Here is a 17,114-nt window from a genome sequence, read left to right on the forward strand (position 1 = left end):
CAACATAATTCTCAAGGCCATGGTGGTCATCGCAATTCTTCTCAAGGTCGTGGTGGTGATCGCAATTTCTCAAGCCCTAGAAACTTTCAAGGACGAGGTAATTTCTAATCCAACAACTATTATCCAAATTCATCTCGTAACAACTATCAGAGGTACAATCGTGGTGGTCGATCAAACTTTAATTCCCCTAGAAGAAAGATTTCATGCCAAATTTGTCGTCAATTTGAGCATGATGCAATTGAGTGCCCTCAGCGCATGAATCCACATTACTCAAGCAATGTTTATCATTCTTCTATGGTTGCAAGCACAAATTCTGCTCAACCTACATGGATTGTAGACTTTGGCTATAGTAATCATATGACAAATTCTTATAACACTCTACAAAATCCAGAGCCCTACTCCGGACTTGAGCAAGTTTACATTGGAAATGGAAAAGGTTTGTCTATTCTACACTCTGGTTCATCTACATTACTTACTCCTCACTAAAATTTTCAACTTAGTATTGTGTTACATGTTCCTAATTTGAAACAAAATCTGCTTTCTGCCAATTAATTTCTTGTTGATAATTGGCGTTCTATGCATCTTTATCCCTTTCACTTCACTGTGAAGGATATTTCTTCGAGGAATATGCTCTTTAAAGATCCTATAAGAGATGGCTTCTATCCATTTCAACCACAGCTTTCTAGCTCTACGACTAGTATTCACAATGCTCTTGCTGCTTTTGTTCATACTTCCAGAGATATATAGCATCAAACACTTGGCCATCATTCTCTGAAGATACTAAATAAGTTGGCTACTAAGTCTTGTATCTCATTGTCTAGTAGTTCAAATAAGTCATTTTGTAATGGTTGTGCTTTAAGCAAAAGTTCTAGATTGCCATTTGCTTCTGTACCTTGTCATACAAGTAAGCCTTTCAAGCTACTTCACACAGATGTTTGGGGGCCAACATTTGTCACTTTTGTGAATCATTTCAGATACTATGTCATCTTTGCAAATGAATTTACAAAATATTGTTGGTTCTATCCTTTGCAATATAAATCATATGTGTTTCCTACTTTTGCTAAAATTCAAAAGTCTTGTTTAGAACTTGCTACATACCTAGGAATATCTCAGCACTCAATTCTCTAATTTCCTTGTTGAGAATGGTATCAGTCATCAATTAAGTTGCCCTCACATTCCTCAATAAAATGGCTGTGCTGAGCGCAAGCACAAACACCTAATTGGGATTGCCAAAACACTATTAATAGTTTCCAAAGTTCCTCACACTTACTGGGATTATGCCTTTTCCACTATTGTGTTTCTTATGAACAGATTACCGACTACATCCAGGTTATCTCTATGGGAACGTTTATTACACAGATCATTTACCTATGCTACTTTAAAGATTTTTGGGTGTAGTTGCCTTTCATGGTTGCAACCTTACTCTGAGTCTAAGTTGGATCCCAAAAGCAAGCTCTGTGTGTTCTTAGGCTATAGTCTCAATCATAAAGGTTACAAATGTCTGGATCTTATTACGAACAGGTTATACATTTCAAGAAATGTGATATTTGATGAAAGCAGTTTTCCTTTTCATAACCTTGCAACTTCACATTGTTCTTATTTTTCAAGAGCATCTTCATCACCAAATACCATACCTACTCAACCACAAATCAGTCCTACCAATCCACCTCAATAGCTATCTCAACCCCATATCATGCCTAGTTCCTATTCCCAAACAATTTCATCTATTCCAATCTTTATCTTTCCTTCACTACCTACATCTCCCTCAGTCCCTACAAATACACATCTTATGCAAACTAGGTCAAAATCTAGTATTTACAACCAAAAGCTTTTTCTGCAACAAAGCATCCTCTCCCTTCTCATCTCTCTCTTGATTTTGTTCCCACCACCTATCTACAAGCTTCAAAGTATCCACATTGGGTTCAGGTAATGCATGAAGAGTTTCATGCCCTGCAACATACTGGTACTTGGTCCTTAGTACCCAAAACTGATCATCAAAACATTGTGGGATGCAAGTGGGTTTACAGGATTAAAAGAAAACCTAGTGGTACCATAGATAGGTACAAACCTCGATTAGTTGCTAAAGGTTTTCATCAGCAAGAAGGGTTGGATTATACTGAGACCTTTAGCACAATGGCTAAACCTATGACCATTCAATTATTACTTACCCTTGCTGCTCAGTTTGATTGGAGTCTAAATCAACTAGATATGAGCAATGCCTTCTTGCATGGAACTTTGTCTGAATCTATTTTTATGCAACAGCCCCCTGGCTTTGAAGATGCAATTTACTATACTCATGTTTGTTAGTTACACAAGTCACTGTATGGCCTTAAACAGGCTCCCCGAGCCTGGTATGAAAAATTACATGGAGCATTGAAAACTCTTGGCTTCATTAAATCTTAATCAAATCATTCATTGTTTGTCAAAAATAATCCCATGGTTTTTGTTTTGGTATATGTTGATGACATTATTGTCACAAGGCCATCTTCTTCAGCCTGTAAGCATGTTATTTCTCAACTTAGCTCACTGTTTCTTATCAAAGACCTTGGTGCATTTCACTATTTTCAAGGTATTGAAGTCAAGAGATCTTCCAAAGGCATCTTCATCTCACAAACCAAGTACATCTTGGATCTATTAAAAAAGGCCAACATGGATGGATCAAAACCATGTGCTACTCCCCTCAGTACATCCAAGCTGGATCACTCATCTTCATTGCTCAAAATATCGATCTTTAGTTGGTGCTTTACAGTATCTCACTTGAACTAAGCTTGACTTATCTTTTGCAGTCAACCTTGTTTATCAATTTATGCACAGTCCAAGGTAATCTCATTTTCAAGCAGTCAAAAGAATCCTTCAGTATCTCAAGGGCTCTATTGACATTGGCCTTTGGTTTTCAAAATCCTCATATGCTTCATGACTTAAAGCCTTCTCTAATGCTGACTGGACAGGCTGTACACTTAACTGAAGATCAACTGGTGGCTATTGTATTTTTCTGGGTTCCTCCATCATTAGTTGGAGTGCTAAGAAACAACCAACGATTGCTTGTTCTTCAACAGAGGCAAAGTATCAATCTCTAGCTAATACTGCAGCTAAAATTACATGGATATGTCAGTTACTTGTTGATATTGGTTTTTCTCTTCCTTATGTTCCTCAACTCTGTTGTGGCAATCAATCAGCCATCTCTCTTGCCAAAAATCCTTTATTTCATACCAGAACAAAGCACGTTGAGATCGATTACCACTACAAAATCGGAGTTAAAACTACTGTTAAATCGTACTTTTTTGTTTATAACTGTCAAAATGGTTTGTCCCGTTACTTGATATCTGAATGTTTGTTTTTTGCGATTTTTGCGTATGCGATCTCGAAGCATATACAAACAAGTTTGACAGTTGGATCGTTGAAACTAGCTTTGTACAATGCATATCCCATCAAAACAATAGATTCACTAATACTTAGAGTTTATATATACTTTCATTAAGTATATCATAAGATTTTGTGATATCCACTAGTGTAAATATTTTAAATTGACGATCGAATTAGTTCATTGTATTCATATAGGATCAAGGAGTGTAGCTGTAAAAAATCGTCAAAATTGGAGTTAAAATAAAAGTAAAATCGTGATTCTTTGTTTATAGTCGTCAAAAAGGTTTGTCTCGTTACTCGATAGCTGAATGTTTGTTTCTTTCAATTTTTGGCATATGCGATCTTGAAGCATAAAACAAGTTTGATGGTTGGATCGTTGAAACTACTTTCGGACAATGCGTTTCCAATCAAAACAATAGATTCACTAACACTTAGAGTTTATTTATACTTTCATTAAGTATAACATAAGATTTTGTGGTATCCACTTGTGTAAATATTTTAAATTTATTTCATTGTATTCATATAGAGTCTAGGAGTGTAGCTGTAAAAAATCATCAAAATTAGAGTTAAAACTACTGTTAAATCGTATTTTTTCGTTTATAAATGTCAAAATGGTTTATCCCGTTACTTGATATCTGAATGTTTGTTTTTTGAGATTTTTGCGTATGCGATCTCGAAGCATATACAAACAAGTTTGACGGTTGGATCGTTGAAACTAGTTTCGTACAATGCGTTTCCCATCAAAACAATAGATTGACTAACATTTAGAGTTTATTTATACTTTCATTAAGTATAACATAAGATTTTGTGGTATCCACTTGTGTAAATATTTTAAATTGACGATCGAATTAGTTCATTGTATTCATATAGGATCTAGGAGTTAGCTGTAAAAAATCATCCAAATCGGAGTTAAAACTACCATTAAATCGTGCTTTTTCATCGAAGTTTGATGGTTGGATCTTTGAAACTAGTTTCGTACAATGCGTTTCCCATCAAGTTCAATGGTATATATATTTACTAAGTAGATTTTAATTTATTTATTTTGTACTTATAACACTTAAGAAATTGAATGATATATGTGTAAAAAAAATTATTGTGGGTTTTTGTTAGAAAAATATATTATTGTGGGGTTTATGTTAAAAAAATTTGACTTTGAAAGGAGGAAAATCACATTTTCAATAATTTTTATAATTTTTTTTTTAAACAAAAAAATACCTTGCGCAATGCCTTAATGTCGTCGCGCAAAACCACTTTGCGCGATGTCAAAATGTATACATGCGTCGCACATAATTTTGGTGGTGCAGTTGTTAAAAATAGGCCTTTTTTTCAAATTTTCACTACTAATACCCAAACTCTCTTCCCTCGGTCTCTCTCTTCCCTCTTACTCTCATATCACCCTTTCCCTCACTCGGTCTCTCTCTTCCCTCTCGCTCATATCGCCTTCCTCCTTATCCTCATCCTCTCCCGACTGCACCAGGTGAGAATCAAGCTTAATTCTTTTCCCGTAGCCAGCATGTATAGACCCAGGTCAGAATCAAGCTTAATTCTTTGTTTTTCTTCTTTCTAAGGTCAGAATCAAGCTTTAATGCCTTAATTTGAGGAATGTGGTATTGTAATTAGATTCAATTTGGAAAAATAAATTAGAAATTGGGGGTTTAGTGTTAAATCGAATTCTAGGGTTAGGAATTTTAGGGTTTTAGTGTTATATCCAATTTTAGGGTGTTGGGTTGGTGTGCTATAGTGTTAAATCGAATTTTAGGGTGGTGGGCGGACTGTGTCTGGATTGCATTGTAAGTGGAGGATAACAAATTTTTGAACTTTGGGGTTCCTTATATTTTCTTCGATACTGTAAATATTGGAGACTGTGAATCTGTGATAATATTGAATTCCATCAACCAGATGATAACTTTGTGATTCTATTATGTGCTGTTGTGAATTTAAGCTTTCCTGCATGATTTTAGTCTTCTCTATAGCATGCGGACTTCAATTCCGGAGTTGGCAGCCTCACACCAATTCCAAAACAAATCCATACATAGCTCAGATACTGAGATTTTGGAATATTCTGCATTGTAGAATTAGATGGTGTTGCCTACATGGTGATACTTAAAATGAATTTAATTTGTTAGTGTGCACGACTGCTTATAATGTCCTTCTCTTTATCACTTGATTATCTCAACCTTAGGTAATTAGTAATCAGTGACGAGAAAGTTATTGTTTCCCTTGGATATAGCTCCTCGGCTTGATTATTATATTTGTCCAATTTTAATTTTGGAATTTTTTTTTCACGGAAAGATAGGTTTTGGCCAACTGGTTTCCGTTGCTATAGCCTGCCTATATTTTCATTGTGTGCTGATTGCCACATGATTTCCATTCAGAAACAAGCTACCCTGAAAGATATGTTCCAGTTGTTTGCTGAGAAGGTGAGAGACAATAAGGATTTGGTATCTAGGTGGGCTGTTCTACAGGAGACGCGCGTGGAATATTTCAGGGGAGCTAACCTCTTAATTGTTCTTGTACAAGTAGCTTGCTGCCCTTGCACTTGCAGGCTCTGCTTTTTAGTTTTTTCGTTTCATCTTGGTAACCACTTAAGGTGACTAAATCCGGCTTTTTTGTTTCAGTATATCTGCATTGCCTATGTACTCCTACTCTGTATGATCATACTACACTTTTTATGTTTACTTTGTATTTGTGTACTGTTTACATGTGGTGATATTATCATACCCTTTTGTACTTTTTACTTTAGATTGCAATGTTTTGATTTTATATTTATAAAACATTGAAATGGGTGAACTTACTTGAAAGTGTTTTGAAATGTCCCTTTAGTAGGTTTACTTATGTTTAAATCTTTTCTTTATGTATGCTTGATAGGAGCATATTCATGCGACTTAAATGGCTTGTTCTCGTACATTTACGTTATGTTTCTTTAGTTATTTTAGTCCTTTATGCTTCTTTCGTGTGTTTTTAGGTTTATATGGCTAAGGAGGCAAAAAGATGCATTTTGGAGCATTTTTGGAGCAAAATCGGACTTGGAATGGATAGCTTATGTTTGGAGCAAAAGGAATGGACAAAATTGAAGACCAAACTATCATAAACATATCATTCACTTATCACTTAACATATCATTCACTTATCACTTATCATATCATTCACTTATCACTTATCATAACCATACACTTATCACTTATCATACTCATAATCATCTACACATTTCAACCATTTAAACACATGCATTTCAACTCACATGCACACCCACCTCTTTCCACCTAATCCACATGCTTTCACAACCTAAAACACATGCACATTCACCCTAAACCAATCATATACACAACCTGCCATCATTACTACACCTTGCCGTGCATCCCATTCCACATTCCAGCTTTCCTTCTCTTTGCAGCCACACTTCCACATGCATTCCCTCTTTTCCTAGCTGTTTTTCCATCATTATTTCAACCTAACATTCACCCACATGCACCCTTTAAACAAACCCAAACATGCAGCCACAAAAACTACACACTTTGCCGTGGCTTTCCCATCCCATTTCCAACAACTCCACATGCATTTCCAACCTAGCAATCCCTTTAATCATTCACTAACATTGCAGCCACATTTCCATCCACTTCCTAGCTGTCATGTTCCCTCTTATTTACCTATAAATAAGCATGCATTGTAGCCACAATTCATTCATTCCATTCACAACACAACACACAACACCAACACCAACCCTTGCCGTGCATCTCCTTCCATTTCTGTGCAGTTTTTATCCTCCATTGCAGCCACTCCAACCATTCCCCACTCCATTCCACATACACCTAAAGCCCTAAACATCTCCTTAGACCTTGTGCTACAACAACGAGGAAGAGAAGAGTGCCTAAACGTTCATACAATTCAAGTTTGAGTTGTTGGAATGTTTAGGTGTTTCTTTGATTTCAATGTTTAAATTCAATTCTCTTTGTTTTGTACGTATGAGGAATGGAAGAGAAGAGTGCCTAAACGTTCATACAATTCAAGTTTGAGTTGTTAGAATGTTTAGGTGTTTCTTTGATTTCAAAGTTATGAGGAACTAAACCCCATTTAGCTAGGGGGTGATTCGAAACTATGTTTATATTTGCAATATGAATTGATTAACTTTCGTTGGAATTTCATAAGTTGTGGATGCAATTTGTTTAACCGTTTGATTGATAACTTATTTATGAATGTTTATTAAGAATGCGCGCTTAATTTTCATGCATGAATATGACGCTAGAATATAAGTGAGTTTCACCTAATCGTTATGAACTTATATTCACAAGTAGTGGAGGTTGCTTATAAACAATCGCGTTAAATGAATTCTTGGCACGAGTTTCATGCTCATCATAGTAACGAATGTCTCGTCAACACTTATAGTTTTCATAATGCTTAATGATCTTTGATTGTATCTTTATTGTGCTTTTCACGTAAAGGACTTTTGGAGAATGTTGTGAATTGCGTTGCGCAAACCCATCCAATTCATTAACTTAAAGGAGAACTTGACGGTTAATTTAAGCGGACCTAATTAACCCGGGGTGTTGAGTTTCATAATTTATCGAAAGACCAACTGAGAATCAATCTTGTATGCAAGTGTAACATGTGTGGAGAAGAACCCCTTGGCTATTCCATCATCCATATTTTCATCACATTCATATTTACGTTTTGCCTTTAATTACAATTTGTGCAATTTAGTTAATTTCGTCAAATCAAACCCCCCCCCCTTTACTTTCTTGTTCTTTAATGCTTAGAATTTGTTTAGTTTATGTTTTAAAGTATTTTTGAATTCTTTGAGTCTAGTATAGTGTTTTAGATTGTGTTTTTACGTTTTTGAGTCAAATCCAAGTGATTAACAATCCCTCCTAATCCCCGGTCCAGAACGATCCCTACTTACATACTTACTACAATTGTCAAAAAGAGGGTTTAATTTGTGTGCGTATAAATCTCGCATCAATGCTTTCTTCTCTTCATGTATTTTCTAACCACTACACACTACATCTGGTAAATGGTTTATTGTTATTTGCAGGACCAAGTATTTTTTTAGAATGATGCCTTTTTTGCATGGACTTTTGTAAAATGAAGGCCTCTCTGGCAACACTTCTTTCATTTGTCTGGCCGGTGGTTACATTTGCAATATGCTTGTTTCCTGTATATCTGCATCGGTGCAAGCTACTAATACTCTACTCATGTCTCGGGTTCCAACTACTTTTTTTTTTCTCTACTGGTTTGTAAGTTCTGAACTTCTGGTCATTTTTTTTTTAGTTTAAAATATCATTAGGAACTTTACATTTTCTTAAGTCTTATTGGTTTACAGTGATGTGGATGTTAGAGTCTAAATTATGTTCATACCACCCCTATTCAAAATGGTCACTATTTTATTACACTTACTGATGTGTTAGATATAGCGACAATTTTGCACGTTAGTGATGTGGTGGACAGCAATATGTCTTGCAATTGACATATCAAATTTCAGGGTATCAGAAGGTAGATAAAGGGAAATCTAGTCTCTACACTCTTATTTTTACTCAGGTACTCAATTTCTCTCCCTCTCTCTGTCCCTATTCAATGTTGTCTCTGTAATTTCTTGAACCATTGGTTTTTTAAATAATCTTGTATTGAAATATCACTGCTCTAATTAAACGGGTTTTCTTATTTTCTGAACATCGTATTAACTGGGTTAATGTGCATGAACTTTTGAAGTAATTTATTAGTGAATTTTGTAAATACTGTGAAGTTTTGGATGTACTTTGTAAGGGATGTTGATTTGGATGAAGGGGTAGCACAATTTGTGAGTAAGTTTACGGAGCCTGGAGATCCTAAGTATAATCCACCTGTCCAAAAGGGCGAAACTCCTATAAGTTTTTTACTTGAATCACTTGTATGAGGACTTAGCGTTATGAAATCTTTGTTTGTATTGACATGTATCTGTTTTGCTTTGTGGGATTCAGACACAAAGTAGGGCTCGAATACACCAGTTAAGGCTTTGTAAAGTTGAATGGTTGTGCAAGCTGTTCTAATTTCTGTTTTAGATATATTTCATATCATCTGATTTTGTTTCAAGTTTTAAATGTGTTTATGGGTTTGCATGATGCTTGCATTATCTGTTTATCTTTCTTTAGCTACATGCTTGCTTGAGAGTTATTAGAGGATGAGTTTTGTCTCGTTTTTGCAATGCGCCTATGTCGTAAGATACACTTTTAGGATTAATAATTGGATTAAGGTAGATTTCCAACATATAAATCATGTACCAATTGCCAACTATGACGACCTCTTATCCTTTCGAACTTTCTATCTACCTTAGCTGGCTAGCCATGAACTTGATGATATTGTCATGATGTCAATCAATTTAATCATTGAATTACTGCTTTTATTTCAAATGGTAGCTATAAGCCAACCTTATCTTCCATGTACTTAAGCTTTCAATTTGCTTTGAGAACTATTAAATGTAATGAACTTTGGTATTGCCTTTGTTCCCTTAATCTGTATATTGCCTTTGTTTCCTATATCTTCTCTGCAACCTATTGGAGTCTAAGTGAGAAATGGCTCAATTATTACGTTTTATCACATGGCAGCTCATATTTAGGACAAAAAGGGTGTGTGGTTTTGGTGTAGTGATATTTGTGTCATAATTAAACTTGTGGTTGTGTGGTTTTGGTGTAGTGAGATATGATAAGTGATGAAGGAGCTACATAAACTATAGCAAGCTACATGAAGTAGTGAGATACATGAAGGAGCTATACGAATGAGTGATGAAAAAGCTATATGAAGGAGCTTCATACACTGTATATGACAGCCCGTCCCGAAATATCCGTACCACAGGGGTGAAATGACGATCTTACCCTTAGTATTTTTGTTTCGTTGTGTGGTTATTTTGGGGTTTTGGTTGGCTGTTTTGGACCACACACACACACCCACACTCATCCTCATCCTTTCCCCTGTCCCGTATCCCTGTCTCTCTCTCCTTTTCCTTTCTTCCTTGTATGGACAAGAACCAAAGTGCTCGAAAACATTACAGATCGTGGATGAAACCTATACATTTGTGCTCGTAAAGTTCTTAGGAGTTCAACCATACCCATTTCAGGTAAGGATACCTTCATTTTCACATCGAACTCGTGATCCTCGATTTGGTCACTGTTCATGCACGCGTAAAATCTTGTGTTTTTGGGGTTTTCAGGCTTGTAGAAAGCTTGGTGAGGTTCTTAGGAGGCTCGGGGTGGTTCGTTTGAAGGTTTTGGACATCGGGATTGTGAGTTGCAGGTTTGGCCGGAGTTGGTAGAGTTTTTCCGGCGAGGTTCCGTTGGTTTTAGTGCTTGAAAGTGGTAAGGATTTGTTCCTCTAGTTGTAAGCTTCATTTTGGTACCAGTTTCGTGGAATTTGGGTGAAAAACGAGTGAGATATCAAGTTTAGAAGTTTTTCCAGTTTTCTGGCGACTGCGACGGCGCCGGAGGTTGGCCAAAGAAGACGACGGAATATTCCGTCAGTTTGGACGGAATATTCCTAACGGCGTTAGGTTAACTTTAACGGAATCCGTCAGAATTAACGAAATATTCCTGACGGCGTTAACTGACGCCGTCAGTGTGCCAGGCACGTGCCTTGGCCGGCGCGTAGGCGCGCGTGTGACATCCGAAAATTATTTTAAAAATATAGGGATGCTCGTGAGGTTGAGTAGATCATGTTGGTGTATTCATACACCCCATTTGAGCATTGTATGAGAAGTTATTTCGTAATGTTGGTTATGTGCTTTAAAATTAACATTTTTATAGTTGTTTTGCATATAGGTGAGACCTATCCCGAGGATGAGTGCAGTCACTCGAGGCAAGGGGGTTACGACCCTTCTAAATACCAGTGAGTGGGCTTTTGGTTTTCTGTATATACCTATATACCTGTGATTTTCCCATAAAATGAAATGAAACGTTTATATGTTTTAAATGTCATGCATTGCGTTTGCCTATTTAATTATGCATTAGTAGTTGCATATACATATGTGTTTGGTGTTGCGGACGCACAGGTAAGTGCCAGGTAAGTTATGGTTTATGTTGTTTTAGTAGTGATATGAGATGCATAGAGAGCTTATAACCTGCACCCCGGTGTTAGTGCTCCCGCCCAGAGTTGGGCACAGTCATTCACGTGATGTTCACCTTCCGCACCACACGCTCATCTTGGATCCAAGTTAGGTACATAGTCCTGGCGTACAGACCACTTTAGGTGGTTCCGACTCGTAGGTGACCCGCGATTATTCGCCCAGTCTTCACGTGATCGTAGCACTTGAGCGTACTTATTTACACCCAGTCCTGTCTTACAGACCACTTTAGGTGGTTCCGACTCGTGTGCAGGTGTAGTTAGTGAGTTGGAGATTTGAGCTCTAGATTCAGCCGTACAGATCACATTAGGTGACTCTGGCTGACAGATTACATGGCATTGATTGACATTACCTAAGTACTTGCATTCTATTTAGAGGCATACGACATGGCATATTCTCTGAGCATATTTTCTATATTATGTGTATATATTCTATTTTTTTGGGAAGTATACAGGTTTTACGGCGAGGGGTTAGAACTTTGTTGTTGAAATGATTTTGAAAAGCTTTGTTTTTGCCCGCTCACGCTTTCTATTTTGCGCCCCTCCAGGTTCTAGTTTGGATAGCTCTATTGGTGGCTCTCGAGGGATTCACAGCATATCTAACAGATTATCACCAGTGTAAGACCACCTTTGGGTGTGTTTATTTAGTGTTTGTTTCCCTTGACTGCACTAGGTCTTTTATGCTCTAAACATTATTTATCACATTTACGCTTGCACATGTTTATTATCTACTTTGTGTATAGCTTGGTTTGTATTTATTCGTACTTTTATTATTATTCTTAGCTTTCGCACTGTGCACATGGTTACGTCACTCTCACGTGACGGCCAGCATGCCCTAATATCAATCGGGGTGTGTCACTGTATGTACAAAAGGGAAGATGCTTTTATTTGCACTTCTTCGAAAGAATTCAAGTTTGTAATTTTGGAGTTTGAGGACGTGTGTTAATATATACAAACACATATCTTAGGTTTGTAATGAATGTATTGGCTTGACCATATCAATCTTATATGCGTTTGTTTTTATTAATGATAATACAAAATATTCTTTAAACAATGCTTAATGGAAATTTTACCAAAAAGCATATATTTCTTGCCCCAATTTCCATTGGTTGATTAATTATTGTTTATAATTTAATTACAATATTTATTAAAATTTAAATAAAAAATATTTTTGCCAAAAAAAAAAAAGGGTTTGCACTACGAATTGCGCGATGTAGGTTACTTCTTCGTCGCACAAACCCTACTGTCATTGCCTTGGTACGACAGTTGGCGCGCGACAAAGGTTCGTTGAGCTAATTTTTGCGCAACGTTTTTTGACATTGCGCGACAAAAGACCTGCTTCACGCAAAGTGTTTTTTGTACTAGTGGTAGGATCACATAATTCATCAATAGGATATAATATAACTATTTTAACTTTTTTTTTTTTTCTTAAAACTGTGGCAGTAGGGCTTAATATTTAAATAAAAATAATAATTTAACACATTGCTTGGAATGAAAGAAATTTTGACATTAACTTCAAATGGCCACATCATCCTTCTCATAGATGTCCAAGCGAAACATCTAAAACTTTTCAAATTCTCAGGCATTCTTTAATTTGCTTGAGTATCCAATTCAAAATGAAATGAAAATGAGTGCAATCAAAACACAAATTAATATAATTTTATGCAAGGGTCTAATTCATGACCGATGTGGCATTTATACGATCTAAAACCTTCTATTTAGAGCCAATAATAAAACAAAACTGTTAAAATCACTATTACCCAAGTGCTCCAAGCACTCTCCCAACACTGCTACTCAAGCCGCTCCTCGTCTCTACTAAACCCTGTCAGTTTACAATCGTCACCTTCACCGTGGAAATGGTGCACTGAGAAGAGTAAGAATTCCGCATAACTTTGAAGCATGTGTGAGTGACAATAATTCAAAGTATGTGATAATAAAAACAAGTTCATCAATCTCAGTTCAGAAATATCACTTCATAATACCATACTTTGTAAAATCATAGTCAAATATTGCAGGAAATCTCGAAGGTGTCACACATACGTCCATCGTCTTTTCTAGATTGACCCGCACATGTTCTCAATCCTCACTTTCATAAATATGCTAAATTAGAATTAGAGTGACACGGTTCAACCGAGACCTACACTACGTAACTAACTAGGAAGGACTTGTACGATTTCTAAACCACTCAGGGAAACATGTAGAAAGTACTCTTAGGGATCTAGTTCTAGAACCACTCAATGTAATTCTATAGGCAGAAGGTTCTAAAACCACTCAATGGAACCAGATAGGAAATGGGATTTTAGAACCACTCAATCAAATCCAGTTAATAGGCAGAGGGTTCCAGAACCATTCAATGGAATCTAATAGAAAGGGATTCCAAAACCACTACATGGAATCCAATAAGTAAAAGGTTCCAGAACCATATCGGAAGTGGGATTCTACTCAATGGAAAACCTTTGAATCCTCGGATGTAATGTTTGAACGGTGCCGCACCCCAGCGGCTTGTGAACTATTTCACCTTGATCCTACCTTTTGGGGATTTATTTTAATAAGTCTTGAGGCTTGCTTCTTCCATACAGTTTTTCGACTCAAGTCTTTTAACTGTCTTAGCGCAGAAGTCAAGGGCTTAAATTGACTTGATGCCGACCTTCGTGCATGATTTCTTTATGAATATGACAGACTCCCATGGCTTCCCATAGGGGAGAAATGAGATTTTTTATCAAGCATCACCGGCCCCAAAGAGCTATTACTTATGTGAAACCGAGGTGCCACACAGCCCCACCTTTGGCTCTTTGTTTTATGATACAAGCTCGATGTTACATTACCCCATAACACTAGGTTAGTGGGCCCCTACTAGCTCTTACATTTCACAGTCACCTCAAGTATGCATAGAGAAATACATTTCATAACAGTAGATCAATGGCTGAACTTAAAAGCAACATTTTAATAAAAATCACATTTATAAATATATGCCATATCCACATAGTATATAAGCATGAGAATTTTCACAACTAATAATAATATTACATATATTAAAGTCACTCGTCTAGAGTCAAAGCTTTCGTGCCTTATTACAAAGATTGAAGTGCTCAAGTATGGTCAACACCATAAACAAAGTACAAGTTTTGTCTCAGAACACTATAGATATAATAGGTAATTCTAGGCAAACTGAGGTGAACATCACTCGGGATAGCACACCATAAGTGCATTATGATTTATCAAGTCTATAATCATACTAATCACATGCTAAAAAAGTTTCATGACAATCCACCGGTTGAATCTTTGACAATCACAAAAATCAAGTGGTGCTCAATTATGAAACTTAACTTGCCACGCCCCACCACCATGTGCCGTCGTATGCTGCCTGCCGGCCAAACCCTTGCCAGATTCTGGCCAACACCAAAATCAATACGAATTATACCAAAATGTAGATCACAACATGACGATGAATTGTTGTACCTTTGTCGAATTCTGAAACTGGTCGGAGGAAAGTGAATTTCACGTTAAGGTCGCAGATCCGGTGTACACCCTCGTGCAGTTGCCTGAGACCTAATGTCTAATCTGATGCTCGACTTTATAGCTGGGGTCTAGTTCTGTCAAATGGTGGTGATGGTAGAAGGAAAAATCCACGAAAATGGCGATGTTGGATACAAGAGATTTTCACAGCTTCACACCGTTGATCGGGGTGTAACTTCCCCCTGTTGATTATTGGCTCAAACAAGTAGTCTAAAACCAACAAATGTTGTTGGCTACTTTTGTGGTCAAAATTGATGGTTGGTATGCTACATGTGGGAAATAAAATGGATGCTCTTATGCCTAATTTGTGGTCAAAGAATGGATGCAATTATGCCTAATTCTTTTGACTTGATGAGAGGCCTTTGGCCTATAAAAGGAGGTGTAGGCATAACTCAAACAACACCAAGGAAACAAGGAAGAGAGAAGAATAGCAAGAAGCCATTTGGCATAGAGAAGAATTTTCTCAAATTGTCTTGCTTTGTATTTTTGGTTTTCTCTTCCTATTGTAAGTGTGAGAGTTTGGGTTATTCGGGTCTTTGGGAAATTGAGTGATAAACACTATTGTATGTTCTCATTGATTATAGTGGAATACTCCGTCGTCTCCAAACTGGATGTAGGCTTTGCCGAACCAGTATAAATCTTGGTGTTCTTGTTGGTATTGTTCCATTTATCTTTTGTCAGTTATTGTGGTTTATTTTTCACTCACACTTGGTTGACGCTTCCGCACAACAAGTGGTATCAGAGCCTAGTGTTTCGACTAGGCGTTCTCGTGGGAGTGAAAAATTTGTTGGCGCTACAGTCCCGTGAATAGTGCCAAGTAGATGGCTGGAGATAAAGATGAATCTGTAAAGGGGAAGGAGTCGGCATCGTCTTCGTCGGCGTCTACATCCAATAGACATCAAATTGCTACTACAAGGTTAGAGGTTGATAAATTCAATGGCTCTAATAATTTTGGTATGTGGCAATGTGAAGTTATGGATGTGTTGTATCAACAAGAGTTGGATATGGTTCTGGAAGATAAACCAGAAGATATTGATGACAAGCAGTGGACACGAATTAATCTTCATGCTTGTGCTGCTATTCGATCATTCCTTGATAAGGAGTTGAAATACCCGTATATGAAGGAAACTTCTGCTAAGGAGTTATGGACAAAATTGGAGGAGAAGTATATGACCAAGAGCGCAGAAAATCGGCTCTTCTTGAAGAAGCGGCTCTTCCGATTTCATTATCGTCCAGGTATTTCTATGCATGAACACCTCAATGATTATAATAAAATACTTGCTGATTTAGCAAACCTTGATGTGAAAATTCCTGACGAGGACAAGGCACTATGTTTGTTAAATTCATTGCCTGATGATTATGATCATTTGACAACTACTTTGTTATATGGAAAATCCGAGGTGAAACTTGATGAGGTGTCTGCGGCATTGGTGAATCATGAGTGTCGTAAGAAGGAACTGAAGACTCACAATTCACAAACCGAGGCACTTGTTGCAAGGGGTCGAACAGTGGAAAGAAAATATGTGAAGCGGGGACAATCTCGTTCAAAGTCACGAGGGAAGTTTCCTGCTAAAGATGAATGTGCCTTTTGCCGCCAAAAGGGTCATTGGAAGAGAGACTGCCCCAAATTGAAGAACAAAGAGAAGGAGAAAGCGGGTCCTGAAGCAAATATTGCAAAATCTGGAGATGATGATTTCAAGTTTGCTTTGGCTAGTTCATCTGCTGATGGTCACTCCAAGGAGTGGATTTTGGATTCAGGTTGCACCTATCATATATGTCCCATTCGAGAATGGTTTTCTAGCTTCGAGGAGCTGGATGGTGGAGTTGTTTTGATGGGTAATGATAATGCCTGCAAAACACAAGGGATAGGCAAAATCTGTTTGAAGATGCATGATAGAACAGTCAGAGAATTAAGTGATGTTCGGTATGTACCGGATATGAAGAAAAATCTTATCTCACTAGGTGCATTGGAATCCAAGGGTCTCAAGATCACCATGAAGGGTGGAGTTCTTAAAGCTGTTTACGGGGCACTGGTGGTGATGAAAGGTACAAGACGAAATAACTTGTATTTCTTGAAGGGGAGTACAGTTATTGGTGAAGCAGCTGTCACCGAAGCTGCTGACGCAGATAGCAAAGACACCACGAGGTTATGG

Source organism: Pyrus communis, chromosome 3 (assembly GCF_963583255.1).
Source record: "Pyrus communis chromosome 3, drPyrComm1.1, whole genome shotgun sequence".
NCBI lineage: Eukaryota > Viridiplantae > Streptophyta > Magnoliopsida > Rosales > Rosaceae > Pyrus > Pyrus communis.